General features: G+C 41.6%; 1 protein-coding gene across 1 annotated transcript in view; it reads left to right on the top strand.

Moving 5' to 3' along the window:
* The window catches only part of NUTF2 (nuclear transport factor 2), a 368,686-nt gene that overhangs the window by 267,186 nt on the left and 80,886 nt on the right, over positions 1–20,614 (top strand). The gene's annotated exons all lie outside the window — the stretch shown is intronic.

Raw genomic sequence — 20,614 nt, 5'->3', positions numbered from 1 at the left:
TAGACAATGTTGCTGTGGGCACTTTGTCATCTGATCACACCTTGGATTTTAAAGAATCAGGCTTATTTTGGTACTAATGCAATTCAGCACACACCTGTGAACCTCAACACTTAGCTGTCTTCAAGCTTACATTACTTTTTGGTTTCACTGCTTGTGATTCAGCCTAGTCCTAGACCTGCCAAGAAGGACCCCAATGTTAATGTAATATATTCTCAATGAATTGGTTGAGTAAAGGAGACCCACCCCCTCCCCCCTGCATTTTGAATACAATTTCCATCCATTTGTTTCTGTTTTCAGCTGCTCCCTTTTGAGGTGTTTTAATTCAAGTATCTTAAATAATCTAGACTACATCTATTTAAAAAGTTGTTGTGTCTTTCGGCTTATCCCGGTTAGGGGTCACCACAGCGGAACTCCGGTCCGCTAATGTTTGGTAGTGGAATTTTACGTGCTGAATTACCAGCCCTGATGCACAACCTTCAACGAAGGCACGCCCATTCACGCATGCCTCCACACACAAGACGCTCTAGCTGAGAATCGAACGGGACAACGTCTTGCTGTGAGGTGACAACTCTACCGCAGCACCACTACCGCGGCTTACATCTATTTAAAAAGTAATTGTATAATTTAGAACTGTGGCAAAAACCAGCGGTGGTTGTACTGGCTACACTGCAAGACTGGATTGAGACTTAAGGTGCATGTTCTGCCTGCAGAATGCTTGGTGTAGTCTGTAATGGGGTCTGCCACAAAGATGAATACCCCACTTAATTTAAATATATGTATATGTTGTCCCCTCCCACCAAGACATTCCCCGAGCATGATGAACAAAGCCATGACTAATGTGTACATAAATACAGCTATCATTGTTTTTAAGCTTAAAACTTTACTTGTAGGATTGCTTTGTCAATATTGGGGCAGTTGGGTTGAGGGTTGAGACAGTTATTTTTGGTCTGAGTTTGAAATTTCCATTAAATGTTAAAGTATCCGTGGTTAGTTGGTTTTTGTTTCATGATTTGTAGTAACTGCTTATGCAGTTATTTAATCTAATTATTTTCTTTCTGGGAACTTTATACTTTAATGAATGTAAAAAAAAAAAAAAAAAAAAAAAAAAGCTTAAAAGTGATAATTCTACTTTTTCCATCTTATGTCTTATTTTGTCTGTGTGCTCAGGCAGACAGTGACTGAGTTTTAGGATTCAACCAGACATTTTTACTGAAAAATGTATTTGATGCCTGACTATGTACACATAAAATCTTCAGGCTAGCTCTTCACAACAACTAAATTTGTGGGTGATCTCCATGTCCTCAACTTCTCTGTGTAAGGATTAGTGGGATTATACTGTGCAACTGTATTTAACCTGCATCTGACGAACATGGCCTTGCTTTTGCATTACGAAAACAGTGTTTGTTTTTTTTTGTTTTTGTTTTTTTGAGATGGCTGTTTTTCAGGATGGCTTTTTTGTTATAATGGGGGGAGAAAAAGCGTAATCCTCTAAGTTCTATTTATTGGATTCACATGAAGTTTTTTTTCTCTGCATTAAAGGTATTTTTTCTGGTATTTAACTGGCTGCATTTTTGTTTGGTGTGTTATGTTTTGTAATGCGTGCACAGCATTCTTGAGTTGTGCAATTAGCCATCCCTAATGGCAGAAGCCACTTTGAGGCATGGCAGAGAAATACAAAACTTCACATCATCCAGTAGCAACATCCTTTTGTCATTACTGTTGTATTGTTCTCTCTCACACATAAGATGAAGACTAAAGAGGGATACAGTCACCATCCATCTACTTGGAGGTCAAGGTGTTCACCATGACAGTATTTCAGACGACCAGGAGTTGTTTTGCTGTACAGTTGCATCCACACTGGAGGGGGAGGTGTTTCCTTAAGATGTTCAAAAGCGAGCACTCATACATGGTGTGGCATTGTGAGGCCAGTACACATCTTTCTAGTCAATAAGAGGCTAAGAATATGCAAAAAAATAAATAAAATAGTTCTTAACACCAATTGAGTGACTGCTACAGTTTCCACATGTTGCCTCCCTTTCCTGGACCTTAGGAAGTTGGAATGAACTTACCTGAATAAGGGTAGGATTATTTACTGGGGGTTAAATATGAGTACTTGGGAAAGGGAGACATTTTTTTAAGGGAACTACTGTCTGTACTGCTGCTGTTTTAAATTGTATAATAAAGTGAAGGCGTCAGCGCTGTAAGACAAAGTGGTCAGTTTTGACTTTATAATTAATGAGAGAGAACACAGTAAAGTCAAAGTTGGGTTTATAGTTCTCTAACAGATTATGGCAATGTCTTAAAAATGATGCTGAAATGACAATATTAACTGTGTTGTGCCATTTCAGTTACTATATTTTTTTTTATCTTGCGTAAAAAATGTAATGTATGTCACAGATTATGCCCACATTTTACTAACTACATATCTGTCACCTTCATTGGGCTGATCTCGCCACCACTGACAAATCTGTAGATTTTGTATGTTCAACAGACTGTTGTAGAGAGGTTGAGTTAACTGTTGACTGTATTTTGTGCAAACATTTATTTTCATTCATTGTTCCTTAAGGGGAGTGTATATGAATGATTGGTATTCCTGACAGTGTGGTGAAAAAAAAAATGGTTTTGGGTTAAAACCGCTGACAACTGAACACATTGTGGATGGTGAGAATGAACCATTTTTTTCTTATTGTAAATGCTTGTAGACTTCATTCTGTTGCTTCATCTGAGATTCTTGGGAGCAAAACATTGGCCAAGATGCTTGAAATATGAGTACAAGGTTAGCTGATGGTTTTATTGAACTTTTGAGTGAAAGGGTTGGGAAGTGGTTGAAGCTGTAAACAGTAACTACAACAACACTGAGGAGCTCCTGCAGGATGTTGAAGTAAGTTTCCAAATTTGGTGGCGAGGATGACAGCTATCAGAGGAGAAGCAAAATTTGTCAGGTGGAGATAAAGGTATTAAGAATATTAGAGAGATTTGGGTGCTTGAGTAGGAAGGGAGGCTTTTACCTGTTTTTTGTGATGGCAAAGTTGGCAGGTTGGACTTGGGCTGTGGGCCCTTGTGCAAATCAAGAGAGCTCATGTTGTTTTGCCCAGTGATGTGTACTAAATGACTTTGAGATTACAGTGGTTTTCAAGATTGACTAAATGCTGTCATAGCTTTGACACAGTAAAAGCTGCAGGAGATGGTTTTCTTTACAGATGAAAATAATGTGCCAATATGAGCAATTTATAGAAGTTAGTTTACATTGTTGCAACTGGCTTTCAGGGTTTTTTTCTTCACACGGGATGAACATTTTATGGACTTTCATGACACATTACATTGTATGTGGGAATATGAACCCCAAGTGTGAAAGAGTTCGTCAGCTTCAGAATGAGGAAATAAATCCAAAAAAAGGTTCTGTTGCATAGGCAATCAGCAGGCTAAGAGCAGTTTCACTAAGAAAATGTTGCTGAGCCAGAAATGGCTTATGCAGTTAAAGAAAACACTTCATCCTGGAAAAAGTAATACAACTTGAGTAGTTGGTATATGCAGTTGTGGTGATTATGGCAAATTTCAAGCCTGTGTAGGACTTAATGTTATGTGCCCATAGTATAACATTTTACACTAAGATGTTAAAGTAATCCACTTCAGTTTCTGTTGTGGGACTATAACTTTCCTCCTTCAGTGAAGTATAGTAGTGTTAAAACCTATATTCAGATGATTCTTCAGAGACTACAGCTGTTTCAGCCGCATTAAAAAATGCTTTATAGCTTAATTTATATGATTAAACCACAGAATGGAAGAAACGAGTGCCTCAATTAAACCAACTTGACCAAACTAAAATTTGTGAATTTTAGTGCTTGGATTTAATAAAGTCTGTTCCTGTGGCTCCTAGTGCTTCTGTTTTCTGTTTGGTTAATTTATATGATTAACATAGTGTTAAAGTACTTAAAGCTGTTAAGTTTGTTGGATTGTATATGTGGAGTTGTTTGGATTGGTGTGGATGTCTGATTAGGTAATAATGTAGACTACTGTACTGCTTCTTTAATTGGCAGAGGATTTGGAGACAATGTGGCTGACAGGCTGAGACGTATTTGTAAAATGACAAGTGTAAGGTTCCTTCTGTTACTGGAGCAGTGGAAGCGTTACTCTTCTGTTGCATGTTTAGTGCCAGTGTGTTTGGAGTTAAGAGTTGTGCTCAGTAATTTACCTTTTTTTATGGTGTTTGCTAACTTGGGTTCTGAACAGGACGATGATGGTGTTAATAAAGCTGGATGTCCTACGACTGAAGCTGACTGTTGTGGACACTTTCAAGTTGAGAGAATCTCATCTTTCAGTGATGGTGAGAGAGCTTCCCTATGTTTTTTTCTGATTTGTGATTGTTGAGGTTGGATTATGATACTATGGGTGAGGCCTATAAGATGTTAATGCCAGTGAGCTTATAAAAAGATCTGACAAGATGAATATTTGTTCTATACTTGCTAGTTGACTGGTGAAATCTCTTGGATGTTAAACTGGGGATAAAATGGTATTATTTCCACATCCTCTCCTTTTGTAGCTTCATTAAATTAGTTGAATGAAACGCTTAATAGTGTATTATGTTTGAAATGCAAAAGGTTAGAATGCAGTGTGTGTGTGTGTATAATGTTTATTTAAATAGGTAAATGCTATTTGGGTTGTTGAGAGAAATATCAGTTATGTCACCAGAGGTTAATGTTAAATTTCTTTTTTTTTAACAATTGTTTACCAGGATAATCCAACTGGGCCATCAAAATAAACCATTTTTTTAGCAAAGGTACTGAGAGAAAAACTCCTACATTAGTATGAAACACAAAGGGCACAAAATAGGGGGAAAGTTAGCAAAGTAGGAGGTAATCTTGCAAATTTGCAATAAATTTCATTGATAGCTGGTCACAGCTGCATAAGCAAAGCATGTGTCAGGCCAATTTTAAAAATCTGTCAGATTCTTATACAGCTACGTACCAGTGTGAGAACATAAGGTTGGAAGGGGAGTTTGTCCGGGAATAGGCATAATGGAGTTGAGTGTGGAAGGAGAGCAGAGTCCGTCTAGGTCTAGAGGAGTTGGAGTAAGTGAATTTGGGAAAGAGAGGAGGAAAACTAAAGTGAGAAAGATTAGGGAAAGGGGCAGACAGCAAGGTAAACTATGGATGTTTGGCACTTTTATTTTTTCAGATTTCAGTTTCATGTGGTGTACATTTCGGTGTTATAACTGGGGATACTTGACTATGGTTAAAATTGAAGTGATAGGATTGACTTGATGCTATGGTAATGCCGATGGTGTTTGAACGTCTGTTAGGATATGGAGTTTATACTTGTGTGTAGTTTTCATGCAGTTTTTATTTCAAGTTAGATTTGCATAACCATTTTTTGGACTTGAGAGTTAGTTCACTTAATACCTCAGTAACTCATGCTGGTTTTTAAAACGTAGAGCATTTCTGGCGCCATTAACTAATCATATGTGATTTATGGGTAGTTAGGATTAGATCTAAGCAAGAATGGTTTTATGGCCCTACAGGTAACAAATTTAGAACATAATTTCTACTGGAATATAACATCTACCAAGTCTCCCACATCCTTGAAAAACTTTCTGCTACTGTTACAGACTAGCAGAAGAACTTGGACATCACATGCCACTGCTAATTGAGCCTTCCTTTGCATACTTCCGCGGTCATGGGCACACAGACATGCTTGTGGCATAGGGTTCTTGCACTCCAAATAACTAGTAAATCCAGGTAGTGTTAGAATTTGTCGTAAATGTGTAGTTTAATAGCTGTACTTTATTTCATCAAATGCACACATCTTTATATAGTATGTTACATCTCACCTGATTGGAGTAAAATCAGCAAACACACTTGAAGATATTCTCTCTTGCATAACTGCTGTTGTACAAAAGGGCATCATTCACTTTCATATTTTAGACTGTGGAGAACTTGAGCCAAACAACTTTGCATTTGTTTTGAATTACCCATTTTTTTGGAATTACCCATTTTAATGCATTACCCTACAAGGAAAGACAGTAAAGCCACTGGAAGACTAAGTGCATTACATTGGATTTTTAGAACAAAAACAACTAAAATATCTGACTTATTTTCTGTCAGAAAGGTTAGATTGTGGTCAGTAATCTTGAGTCGCATGGAAAACTACTAGTCAACAAACACATCGCATATAACTACATTCACTCCATTGAAAAAGTTCAAAGACTTATTTACTTCAACACTTCATCCCAGTGTGGTTGGACTCCACTTAAAACCCTTCTAGATGAAGCTCTACTCATTTCAGCACCTTTCTAGATACAATAAACACACTTGCAGGAATACATAAACGTGTAAAGCGGGTCTATATTATGTGATCAAAAAACGTGTTCATTGAAAATGTTTTCATCGACTCTCAAACAGCGGACACACTAATCTCCGAACGGCCCCTTTAGTGAATTTATTCGGAGGGAGGAAAAATGCTTTGTCATTATCGGGGATTTGCCCCTTTTCCCCACTGTAGTGTGATCTCAGAGTCAATATATTTAGTTGGGGGGGGGGGGTTGAAAGTTTGTTTTGTTTTTCTTTAGCCGAGCGATTTTTTTTTTTTTTTTTTTTTTTTTTTTCTTCCCCCTGGGAAAAAAAATTCACAGAATTTGCCATTCAGTGATGTTTTCGCTGTTTGTGTTGATGAAAACTTGTTCAATGAACACGTTTTTCGATCACATAATATAGACCCATTTAAAGCACAGAGTAACAGCCTAGCTAGCAAAGGGGGGGAAGTAATGTACAATGCTTGGAAAATGTGAAAGATTCAACCCACCAGAATAGTTTACTGTGTTAAGAAACACTCAGAAATGAAGTAAAGTAAGAGGCCAAAGCAAAATTGTCCTGTAATGTACATGGCAAAAGTAAACGCGTGCAATTGTTAATCTACATGTCAAAAGTAAAACTAGTTATATAGCCAGAGAGAAATCACAACCAAATCCACAAGAAAGTATTGCTTTTGCCAGCCTAATGAATGATCTCTTTATAGTCTGTACCTAATAAATCTGTAGATCAGTGTGTGTATGTACCTTTAAGAAGCAATCCAAGGGCTTGCACAAGTGTTTAAATATGAGCACATGCGAGCCTGACTGCCATTTTGTAGTGTTTTTTTTAGTGTTGTGATGTAAGCATGTATGTATGCAAGGTCTGTCTGTTAACCAGCTCGTTTGTATTTTGTGATGCTGTTGTCCATCCTGATGTTTTTATGTATTAAAGCATCTAAACTAAATACCCCGCCTGCTTGTCATCTGTGTTAGAGAAGGACGAGCGACATAGTGCCAAAAGTGGCATGTCTAAAGGACATGGTGTTGAGGCGGCATGGCTAAAATGACTTAAGCCACTTGCGTAGAACTGGTGTAATATAGAGGAGCGAGTAGTCCCTACTGTACGTATGCTTTAAAAGAGATCAGAAACTAATTTCAGATATTAAAACTTGCTCAGCACTATTTCTTATTCACAAAATATGAAATGAGGCATACAGAGTTTATTCGCATAAAGAGATGTATACAATATTGATAAAAATGTTCAAATTACTATGGAAAATGTTGAAATAAAATCTAAATTGCATAAAATGAATAAAATAAAGGGAAACGACCCCATTTTTCAATACATGCTTAGAGAATCTGTATTTTTCTTATTAATCAAAGATATCAGAGTTATCAGAAGTGTGTAGTGTTCGCATGTTTGTGCAGTATTACAGTAGTTATTTTGCGAAATGCAGCAATTACAGAGCATATTTCACAAAGTACAGTATTTCAAAGAGTTTATTGTGCAGTTGAATGTTGTTACAAGCTCCAAGAACAGTTTGTACATAAATACGAGGGCCGTATTTTCAGTGTGTTTGTACATACTTTGTGGGCATGGCAGACAGATTTTGAAAAGCCATTGCACTTGTGTTTGACAGTAATATTGCTGAGAACTGGAGAGTGTTTGAGCAAGACTATGACATTTTCATACAGGTTGCTTTTTCTGATAAAGATGACCGTAAAAGGTATTTAGTCCGCTTAATTTAGCTGAGTCAGAAGCCATAGAAAGGGAATGTTCATTTGTGTATGCACCTGCTGTTTATACAGGGGGGGGGGCAGTCATATTGTTGTACCAGCTGAGACAAGGGAGGACCCAGAGTGCTTAAAACGAAATTTAGAGCAATGTGCGACTCACAGACAAATGTTACAATGGAAAGGCACTTATTGTACCCAAGGGATCAAAAGCCTGGTGAAACGTTTGCGCAGCTTATATAACTGACCTGAGAAATAAGGCTAAAACATGCAGATTTGTGATTTAGGGGATGAACTGACAAGACAGGCTTGTGTGTGGTATAAAAGATGATGCTGTGAGATATTTTGCTTCGTGACAGTGATTTAACTTTGGATAAGGCCATTGCGATTTGTCAGATAAAGGAGCTCACAGAAAAGCGTGCACACATGCTTACAAATGAGTAGCTCTAGAAGGCACAGTGATTAAAGTTCATGTTGATAGTATACAGGACGTGATTAAAAGAAATGGGCCCAAGCACGTGGCAACAACTGTTGCCCCTGCAGTACTCACTGGTAAACCCCAGGTCTTTCTAGCAAATTCCAGAGTTTGCACAGTCTCAGTGAAGCATAAGGAAGCAATGAATCTAAAAGGGAAAAATATTAGCTTTTTGTCAGCAATGCCACAAATGCAATAAGTGGAGTCATTTCAAAGGTTTTGTAAATCAAAAGGCCCACATTTTTTTATTGAGGGAACGTTTTAAGAAACGAGTTTGTTAGAAAGTTGCAACCCTACTCTTTGTTGATGGTGTGTCAGTGCTTCATGAAACAGTTAATGCAGTAGATTTAAGGGCAAACAGTGAAGTGTTTTGTACTGTCAAGATAAATGGAAAACCCATAGAGCTCAAAGCTGATACAGGTTCCAAGTGCAATGTTATGTCAGCAGCAACATTTGCTAGTGTATGTCATGGTGAAAGGCTTGATTTGGCCAGGTATGCAAAGCTTTGTTGCTTATGGAGGTGAAAAAATTCAGACTGAGGGCTCAGTAGTGCTTTCATGTTAACTCTGTTGAGAGATGCCACGACTTATTATTCTATGTGGTCAAGAGGTATGTCCAGTCATTATTAGGGTTTGGAGACCGTTTGAAAATGGGACTGCTTTCATTTTATAAGGAAGTCCACCAAGTCTGCTTAAAAGACCATTACTCTAATTTCACCAAGTACTTTTTTCTATGATCTTTTCAACGACAAATTAGGGAAACTTCCAGCTATGTACTCCATGAAGTTAGACCCAGAGGTCAATCCATTTATCAAGCCAAGCATGTAAAGTTCCAGTAGCTGTGCAGGACAGAGTTAAAGCCAAGCTAGATAAAATGGGGCGACAAGGTGTGATTTTTCCAGTTGCAACTCCAACTGAATGGGTATCTTCCATGGTGGTAGCCCATAAGTAAAGCTCAGATGACATCAGAATATGCATTGATCCACGAGATTTGAACAGAGCACTAAAAAGACCCCATTATCCAAATCCATTAAAAGAAGAAGTGGTAAGGATGCAAACGTCCAAAGGTTATGATCGGATTGGTGCCGTGAAGAATATTTGCCCAGAACAAAAATCATACATTGTGGAATCACAAGGAGCAGGCATTATGCAGAATCGGAAGTATTTAATACCGGTGTCTGAGCCTATACCACAGCACATAGCCTGTGAGAGACACTTTATCTCAGAGTGAGTTGTCCGGTGTTCCAATTTCAAAGGCGGTTCCAGAGAAAATTGCCGTTTCTGTGAAGAATCCAGAAGTTCCTGGTAAGAGTTATTCACCTTTGACTGTCCCTGTTGCTAAATTCACTCCAGATTATGTTGAGATACGGTTGTGTATCTAAACATGCAACCGATATAAAGCGACTTGGACATGAATATTGTGTTTTGTTTCTAATGTCTATAGTAATGCTTGTCCAACTTTAATGTTTTTATAGAGAACAGTCTTTTTAAGAGGGAGAATGTAGATCAATGTGCGTGTATGTACCTTTAAGAAGCTATCCAAGGGTTTGCACAAGTGTATAAATACTGAGCACATGGGAGCCTGCCATTTTGTAGTAAACTGTTGAGATGTAAGATGTATGTAAGGTCTGTCTTGTTAACCAGTTTGTATTTTATGTTGCTGCTATCCATCCTGATGTGATGTTCGTGTTTCACTGTTGCAGTCATGACTGTAGGGTTCTCCCCTGCCGGCAGGCAGTCCTCGGTGGGCCAGAATCCCAAAGTCTGGGTCCGGCGTCGGCTGCTCAGCCATGCTCCCTGACGTCAGAGCGCCAGGAGTACAAAGCTGACAGCCGACGCCATGTTCTCCAGTCTTTCTTGTCGTGCGGTGATAGCAGTTCGCAAGTGCCAGTCGGCTGACTCCTGACAATTTTTTCTAAACGTACTTCAGTCCGAAGACTTTCTTCTCCTACTCAAAGCTAAGTACCCCATTGGGGAAACTTTTTTTCTTGCTCCAGTCCGAGGTCAGAAAAAGTTAATTGTATTTCATGTGGGAAGCAAATACCTCATAAGGATTTTCATTCTTACTGTATTCCTTGCTTAGGCCCTGACCACGACCTAGCTAGTTGTCGGTTTTGTGCTAGATTCAATCAACGTACGATTAAACAAAGGTACGATTTTGCATTTCATTACTTCGGTAGACGTTTTAATTACAAAATGTCGGATACGGTTCCGGCTACAGGAGTTCACAAACGACGCAAGGATAAAGACAGGCCTCCGAGGTCCAAATCAGACGATATTGTACAAGCAGAGGCAGCTTCAGGTTCGGCCGTCGTCAGTGAGGCACTTTTGCAGCCCCTGTCATCGGCCATTTCGGAACCGATGGCCGAAACGGACTCCCACGAGGAGCCAACTAGGCCTTTGAATATTTCTGTTGCAGGACCTTCGGACAATGCTCCTTCGGATGGGTCCGGAGCCGCTGTGCAGGTACTGGCTTCCGAAGGGGTTTTCAGGCCTACTCAGCTTCTAATAAAGGCAAAGATAAAGGCAAAGACTCCTTCCAAATCAAAGACTGCAGCCCAGGCCTCTTCTGATCCGGCACCCAAGTCTCAGAAACAGTTACTTAAGATGGCGGAGGACTTACTATGATTAGGGGTTCACATCCCCCTCCAGATAAAAGGCCAAGGCAGGAAGTGTATTATGACTCCTATGATCAGGCTTCTGTTTCTTCAGTTTCTTCTTCTGACCAGGAATATTCTTTCCCTTCTTATGAGGATTCTGATGCTGAGGAATCCATTCCTTCAACTTCTCCCCCTGAGGATTTCTCTTTTGGGGAAACTTTGCATGAAATGAGGGAACATTTTTTCACTGGGAAGGACAGGAGTACACTGAATCTAAGAAAACACTTAGGGATTTTCTTCTTCTTCCCCAACATAGACCCCTGGCTATTCCTCCTATTTTGGATATTGTGGATGATGCTTTTTCGGAGGCTAACTTAACTCCTGACTCTTTTCCTCCAGCTCCTGTTAAGCCAGACAGATATTATAGGGTTCCTGATTCCCACCAGTTTTTATACAAGAATCGTTCTGCTGATCCTGAAACCATTTCTCAGGGTCCTAAGGGAGTTAAGGCCGCTTCTGCTAAAAAACCCATTCCCACTGAGAAGGATTCCAGATCTTTAGAAAGATGGGGCAAAAAAGTGTACACTTCTGCTACTTTATCTATTAGGGCTTTAAACTGTCAGTTTCATATGCTGAAATACCAGCAATTTCTTCTGTTTTAAAACAAAAGCTAACTTCCATTTCCGCCTGTGCAGATAAGGAATTACATGACTTAATGCATGCCACTGAACAAGTTGGGAAGCATGGTTTACACTGTGGATTTGATGCCTTGGAGGCTTCTTGTAGGGCTGCTGCCTCTGGTACAGTCATTAGAAGGCATACGTGGTTAAAGGAACAAAACTTGCCAGATCAAGTAAAAGCTAAATTATTGGATGCTCCAGTTCAGCATAATGTTTTGTTTGGATCTAAAGCTGAAGAGGTGATAAAGAAGATGGAGGACAAGGCAAAATCCATGCAAACGGTTAAAGATTTCTTGCAAGTTCAGCCACCCAGATTTAGTAGGAATTGGCCTACAAAAAATTGGTCCTTTCCCAATTCAGACAGGCCTCAGAGGGGTAGATACAGATGCTCCCGAGGAAGGCCTCAAACGCAAGCCTCTTATAGACCAAGACAGTGGACTGCTTCCACCCCTAGGGGGGGAGAGGACAGGTCGCAAGCTCATAGAAAACAGACTCAATGACTCTCTCTGTTGGGCTGCAGGAACTTCTTGTCTGGAAGCCCCTCTCGGAGGAAAACTTTCCCTTTTTCACCTAAATTGGACTCGTATAACCCAAGACAAGTGGTTTCTGGATGTGGTTTCAAGAGGTTACAAATTCCATTTTCATACCCTACCAAGACCAAGCGGATGGCCAGATCTTCCAAAGCATCAATGCTTAGAGGCCTTAAACCAGGTGGAAGCTTTCTTGGCTATGAAAGCCATAGAACTGGTTCCACTTTCAGAGATGGGACAAGGTTTTTACTCGAGGCTCTTTCCAGTCCCCAGAAAGCAAAATTCATGGAGACCCATTCTGGATCTGTCTGTCTTGAACACTTTTCTCGAGATACCAAAATTCAAGATGCTTACTCTACAGCAGCTACTTCCAATGTTGACCAAAAATGCATGGATGGTAACTTTGGATTTAAAGGAGGCATATTTACACATTCCCATTAGGCAGGAATGCAGAAAATACCTCGGGTTCAAGGCCAGATCAAGGCACTATGAATTCTCTGCGCTGCCCTTTGGATTGTCTACTGCGCCCAGGGTCTTCACCAAATGCCTGGCTCCAGTAGTAGCTTATTGCAGACTCAAGGGAATTCAAATTTACCCTTGTCTTATTCAAGCAGACAGCAAGGATGTCGTACTCCAGCATCTAGAATTTGTTCAGAATATTCTCAAGTTCCTGGGATTCACTGTAAACATAAAAAAGTCAAATTTGACACCCTCACAACAGATAACTTTTCTGGGTGCTCTTCTAAACACAACAACCCAGATGGCATTTCTGACATACGAAAAACAATTACAGCTGGCTTCAACTTTCAAAACCTTGGCAACATTAACTCAGCTATCTGCAAGGAAATTCCTGCAGGCTTTGGGTTACATGGCCTCCTGCATCCTTCTCGTACACGTATGCAAGACTACATATGAGGAAAATACAGTGGTACCTAAAAAGTGTATGGTCTCAGCATTGCCACAGTTTAGACATACAGATCACCGTCCTGCCTTGTCTTTAAAAGGAATTCCTTTGGTGGTCCAAGGCATGTACTCTAAACAAAGGAAAACCCTTCAGTCTGCCTCCAGCCACTCAGATACTAACCACGGACGCCTCAGATTATGCATGGGGAGCCCATTTTCAGGGCAACTGTCTGCAGGGCCTTTGGACAAAGGATCAGAAGCACCTGCATATCAATTTAAAGGAAATGTTAGCCATTCAGAACGCTCTATTGGCCTTCAGGAATCTTCTACAACCAGGACAGCTACTGATACGGACAGACAACACCACAGTTATGTGGTACATAAACAAGCAGGGGGGATCTCATTCCTATCCCCTTTGCAGACTAGCCATGAATCTATGGAACACAGCTCTAGCTTGCAAACTGGACCTTCAAGCTCAGTTTCTACCAGGGAAGCTAAACCTCCTGGCAGACAGTCTGAGCAGAAACCTGTCGGACCCACACGAATGGATGCTGGACACCGAAATATTCAAGATGATTACAGCAGTCTGGGGATGTCCTCACATAGACCTCTTTGCATCCCACCTCAATCATCAACTACAGATTTTTTTGCACCAGGACATTCCACGAACTAGCTTGGAAAGTGGATGCACTATCATTCAGTTGGAGAAACCTCTCTGGGTATGCCTTCCCACCTCTACCTCTTCTTCCACGGGTGTTATTAAAGATCAAACAGGACAAGCCCAAGATGATAATCTTGCTGGCCCCAAATTGGCCTTGACAGTTTTGGTACCCAACTCTGAAAAAACTTTCTCTGGAGCCCCCTTGGGTTTTACCACAGACTCCGAACATTCTGTCCCAACACCAGGGTCAGGTTCTGCACTCCCATGTCAAAACTCTCAGCCTGGCGGCCTGGTTAATCCAGGGCCTATGATTCATTCTCTCCTACCCAAGCAGGTTGTGGATGTCATTTTAGAAGCCATACGTCCTAGCACTAGAAAATCTTATGCAGGAAAATGGAAAAGATTTTGCTCCTGGATGCAGGCTCAGGATTCAGGTCCTCTTATTCCTAACATTCCTCTGATTTTACTTTACCTGGCAGACCTCTTACATAAGGGTCTCTCTTTCTCTTCCATAAAGATGCATGCCTCTGCTATTTCTGCTCATTATAATACAGACCCTCCAATCTTTTCCCACCAGCTCATGAGACAGTTTCTCAGAGGAGCTAAGAACTTAAGGCTCCCTAGATCTCCACCCATTCCTGCTTGGGATCTCAACTATGTTTTGGAAAAGCTCACCTTACCTCCTTTTGAGCCTGTTGCCACATCTGACATCAAGTTTTTATCTTGGAAGACAGCCATCCTGTTAGCTCTGACCTCTGCCAGGAGAGTTTCAGAGTTGCAAGCTCTCATGGCTGTAGAACCTTATATTATTTTTCATCAAGACAAGGGTGTCTTTAAGGACTAATCCTACTTTCATGCCTAAGGTGGTTTCCAAAGTGGCTTTAAATCAAACTATTCACTTGCCAACTTTTTTCCCCACTCCCCAAAATAAGGGGGAAAGGATCTTGCATTCCTTGGATGTACACAGACAACTGCGTTTTTACCTGGACAGAACCAAGGACATCAGGAAATCAGAGCAATTGTTTGTTTCTTATGCTTCAAGTTCCCAAGGTAAAGCCATTTCAAAACAGACCATTTCTAAATGGATTGCTCATGGAATCAGATTTTGCTATTCACACCATGGAAAGCAAATCCCAGGGAGTATAAGGACTCACTCTACCAGAGCTGCTGCCACTTCAGCTGCCTTCCTCAGGGGAGTTCCTACCAAAGACATTTTGGAAGCTGCAACTTGAAGTACAGTGCATACTTTTTCTAAGCACTACAATCTACCTCTCTACTCTAAGTCTAGGGCAGGCTTTGCTTCTGCAGTCTTGTAGGGCCTTTTAGCCACCCCCTCTACTTTATGACCACCTCCCTTTTATTCTGCTTTGGGATTCAACCCTACAGTCTTGACTGCAACAGTGAAACACGTTGAACATAGTACAGTCGTGTACACTTACCATAAATGTAGATGTTCGAGTGTCTTCACTGTTGCAGTCTGGGTTACCCTCCCTCTTGTCCCCTCTTATTTTTTCTTTTGTGTGGCTCCCTTCTTCACCCTTCTTCTGAGGTGTATTTGCAAAGGGTATGGGATCTTACTCATTTTGGAACACCTGACATCTAGGGCAAGAAAAACTGGAGAACATGGCGTCGGCTGTCAGCTTTGTACTCCTGGCGCTCTGACGTCAGGGAGCATGGCTGAGCAGCCGACGCCGGACTCGGACTTTGGGATTCTGGCCGACCGAGGACTGCCTGCCGGCAGGGGAGAACCCTACAGTCATGACTGCAACAGTGAAGACACTCTAACATCTACATTTATGGTAAGTGTACACAACTGTACTTTCTTGTGTAGTAAAGCATCTAAACGAAATACCCCACCTGCTTGTCATCTGTGTCAGACAAGAACAAGCAACAAAGCTTGCTTACAGTACATCGACAACACAGCTATTATAAAGAGAGGCAAAACACATGGCAGCTTCACCTTGCCAACTGTGACCATTGACATAATTAAAAATCTATTGCTGAAATTAAAACATTCACTTCCAGCAGCAATCTCTCAAAGTGCTTTTTTAGCTTACCCGATTGGTTGTCTGATTAATAGATCTATAAATAGAGAGCACTGTGTGTCAACAATCCAAAAAAAAGTGCATCATTCCTCTTCATAAAACCCAGAACCACAAAAGTTCCTCGGGTATATCATTTTTAAGTTATATGTCTTCCCTCGTAGATCTTGGAAAACTGTGTACGTACAGATTTTGAAATGCCTCCTACAAAAAGGTCTACCATTTCCCATTCAGCATGCTTCAGATCAGGATAAAGTAGAGATTGCCGTATTTGACATCCGTTAATGCCGTCAGTCAACAAAACTCTCTCTTCCATCTATTTATCCCCCACCTCCGTTATACATTTGAGCAGGCATGCCTCCAAGTAAGAGGGACTGATGCTGTGGGTGTTGCTAGGGGTTCTGTTATGTAGTCTTCCAGTAGGAAAATATCTACCTGAGGCTTTGGGCCCTGCATGAAGATGTTGGGATGCATTTCCAGTGTGCTGTGTTGGACAAGGAGCTGCTGTTTGTATCCTCGTTTCCATGATTTTTAAGGAGCTGGAGAAGTGGAAGACCACGGAATCAGTTAAGCATTTTGTCTTATTCCCCTTTATAGTAGGAATTGCCTTGGGTAAGCAGTGACACTTAAGGAAAGAATGTATGAACACCTGTATAGTATTACTCGCAATGAACACCTGTATAGTATTACTCGCAATAAACTAGATAATGCGTTGGCAAGGCACACAATAGAGTTTCTAGGACATAGTTTTAACTTCCGAGGCATTTTAATTAAACCAACAGAACTGAAGATACACGGAGTATTGGATACTTGTTGTGTATACTTAGACGAACAGGAGAAGGTCGGATACTGTCTGGTCCGTTTTTTGTAGCTGTTAAATTGGTTGTGTAGTTGTAACAGCTTTTCTCTGGTGTGTAAGCCTAGAGACGAAGGAAAAGGAAAACCAGCGAAGAAATGAAAGGAGAAAAGCAGACAGAGGTATGGCGGCCTTCAGGGACAAAACACTGGGAAGCAGCAGTGACTTGGATAACTTATCTCCTTTTCTTTACCCCCTATAATGCCACCTTTACCACCCATCAACCACAAAAGTGTTAAATCTAGCTGTTCCTGATGTCGTCCTATTCACTGGCGGCAGTATATTTATCTTGAGGGATCAACCACCTGAAGGTGAGTTGGTGGCCAGTTTACAGAAGTCTTGTACATCTGTAGGATACGTGGGACATTGCACGTAGGCTGCTGTCGGACATAGGCCATAAGCGACACATGCACATACCATTCTCTGAACTTTTCAGAAACCTTTACCTGCGGCTTCATTATCGGACGTTTCTCCTGAGGTGATTGTTAGCCTGGAGGTTAGTCCGACTTCAGGCACGGATTCACAGCCCAAGCCCAGTTTGAGGCCACCTTGACTTCAGTCGCAAACATGTCTGTGGAGGTCGAGCAGACATCCAATCAGGATGTTGTAGGGGAACCTAGGCTCGATACTATGTACATACATATTTGAATGTAGGGCTTCGTCCAGTCCTCTGATGTTGCATAGGATAGTTTCAACTGCAAAGAAAAGACTAAGCATTTGTTCCCTACCAGAGAGGCCCCTTCAGATTGTCAGGCCTTTTCGCATTTATTTCTGGCCTTCATGGCACTCAAACGGCCTTCCTCCCAGCCTGCTCCTACAGCTGCTTCCCAACCTCCTCAAAACAGAATTGGGGACAATGACTCATCTAATGATTTTTCCTCTGATGAAGGGGAATCTCTGGATTATTCCACGCAAATCCCTTCCCCCAAGAATATGTTTCTCCTGAAAGTGGGAGAACATTTTAAATGGGATACCTCCCATATTTCCGAAGTCCAGAAAATATATTGTCATCTACTACAAGTTGATGTCCCTGGCCCCCTGCAGTTCCTACTGTGCATCCTGCATTTTTGGATGCTTTTCACAATGCTTCACAAACTCAATTCAAAGGCCTAGACCTCCAAGAAGCCAGACCGCTTCTAGAAGGTCCCTAAGGATTGTAAATTCCTTTTCAGGTGCCCTGCTGCAGTCCCACCAGTTATTTCTGTAGCTACAGACAAACCTAAGATGCTTCCTTCCTCAAATCTTCTTCCATCAGACATAAAGAACCCTGGACAATACCGGGTAAAAAGGCCTGTACTTCTGCCATCTTGGCTTTCTGGGACATTAATTACCAGACACATATGACAAAGTACTCCTTAGAGCTTTTGTCTCAAGCACTTAGTGCCATTACAGATCTTCCAGACTGAGACCGAAAAGCATTGGCTCTGTCTATCCTGGGAGCTTCCTCCCAGGTAACAAAACATTCCATTAAATGCAGCTATGATGCTGCGGAGGCTTGTGCCAAGGCAGCTGTTACTGGTTCAGTTCTTAGATTTTCCTGGCTCTGGCTGCAGCCCTTCCAGGATGACTTCATATCAAAGTTAATCGGTGCATCGCTAGACAAAGCAAGTCTTCTGGAGGAAGCAAGAGCCAACAGAAGCCTAGGAGTTCTCAGCCATCCTCACAACAAAGGTAATCCTTTCCTGACAAAGCAGGAGGTCTATCATTACCCTGCAGATGCCCCCCTTTCCCCTCTATCCCTTTGCCTGTCCAATGCTCACAGAGTATGGAAAAGCATCACCCAAGATATTTGGGTTCTTTCCATAATGAAAACAGGATATTTCATGGTTTGGCACTCCACCCCCACCTTCAGGATATCCCTAGCGCTTCTGCGGATCCCTAGTGATATCTGCATTGCTTACTGTACTTATTTCCTTGTCTCACTTGAAAGAAAGTTACTGTTTGTCGTTTTTGCATTTAAGTTACCTGTAACACATTGCATTCAAGTTACCTGGCACTTGCCCACTAAAGCAATTATATAAATCAGCACTAAAAAATTAAAAGCACTACACCCTCACAAACTCCCCTTGAGTACCTTGTTCCCCATTAGCCCTTTTTTTTTTCAATTATAAAGGAATTCCCAATACTATTCTAGCATGTCCAAAGGTCAGTTGTCAATCTCCTCTCCGGTCCAGCTGGTGAATCTGGGAATCATGAGGCAATGTTACAACTGCCTCGTACACAGACAACCCTCTCCTCCTCCCAACAAATTCCAACACATGTGAGAGATGCAACCATATAGCTATACTGGAGGCTAAGCTCTCTCAACTCAGTACTGGCGTAACCAGTCAGGAGGAGAAGGAAACCACACTCAATACAATTCCAGTCTCACATAGACCTACCACGACAGCAAACCAAACACATAAACACACAAAAACATACTCGGAGGCTCTAAATAAAAATCTGCCTAAGCAGCAGAGACCTCCAAAGCAGACACCCAAGCAACCGCTACCCCAAAACAAAACACGTCCAACACATAGCACACAAAGCCAGTGTGCCAAACAGTCACAGCCCTTAAGGCTAAGCAACACACCTGATACACTTGTAATAGGTGACTCTATCGTCAGGCACACTGACGTCCCGCTCACCAGGCTGAACAAGGAGAAGGTCACGGTGAGCTGCCTGTCGGGCGGTACGATCCGCTACATAACGCAAGCACTCAGGTCACTCCAAGGCAAGTACAAATATGACTCAGTCATTGTCCATGCTGGTGTGAATGACCTGAGACGTACCTCCCTGGACTACATGAAAAGAGACATAGAGGAGCTCTCTGAGCATGTAGCCCAGGCCGGTATGACCCTGACCTTGAGTAGCATCTTACCCTCACCAAGAATGATGCCACAATATGAAGACAAGATGATCAATTTCAACAATTGGCTTAAGTATTGGTGTCATTCAGCCTGGGGTGACATGCTCGACAAGCCACGATGCTTCGCTAGGGACGGCTTGCACCTGTCACCCCTGGGCTTTCGGATATTGGCAAAGGCTCTTGCTACCCCTATAGTGCCTTTTTTAGGCAAGGCTCAAAAGACAAACCCACCTCCATAGGTATCACATGAGATAAGAAACTAAGAGTAATGCTACTCAACGCCAGAAGTCTAAACCTCAAGATGCATGCACTCGAAACTCTCCTTAGCATGGAGAACATCGATATCTGTGCAGTAACAGAAACCTGGTTCAAGGCTCCCGAGAGCACCCCAGCACTACCAGGTTATACCTCATACCATGCTTTTCGGCCCCAAAACTTGGACCGAACCACGAAAGGAGGGGGAGTATCAATATTCGTCAAAGATACCCACACCTCCAGGTTGGTGGCACAGCACGAAGCATCAGAGACTATCCATGTGCAACTAACAGTGGGTAAAACTGCCTTCCAGTTTATAGCCTGCTACAGACCACCCTCCCAAACCTGGAACCCCACTCGGCCTTCCTGAGAACACTGGAAAATGTGAAGGTCTCTCCAAACACCATTATACTGGGTGACTTCAACTACCCAAACATAGACTTGGGAGCATTACTCTAGCTCCAACACCCTAGCCCAAAGGTTCCTAGAATTTATAAACTCAAATGCTATGGAACAACTTGTTACCACACCCACAAGAGGGGAAAACATACTGGACCTGATCATCACCAACATGGGGACTCTATGCTCCAGACCAGAAGTGTATCCCTCATTGGTAAGATCAGACCATAAACTAATCTCACTGGATATTCACATCCCGACTCCACCCCCTGCCCTGAAAACCACAGTGAAAAACTTCTCTAATGCAAATTTCACACTCCTCCAAACCGAGGTGGAATCCTTCAAA

Source organism: Protopterus annectens, chromosome 8.part1, assembly GCF_019279795.1.
Source record: "Protopterus annectens isolate FY-2018-M chromosome 8.part1, PAN1.0, whole genome shotgun sequence".
Taxonomy (NCBI): domain Eukaryota; kingdom Metazoa; phylum Chordata; order Ceratodontiformes; family Protopteridae; genus Protopterus; species Protopterus annectens.
Note: the sequence above shows the minus strand (reverse complement) of the source record. Positions and strands in the feature narration are given on the sequence as shown.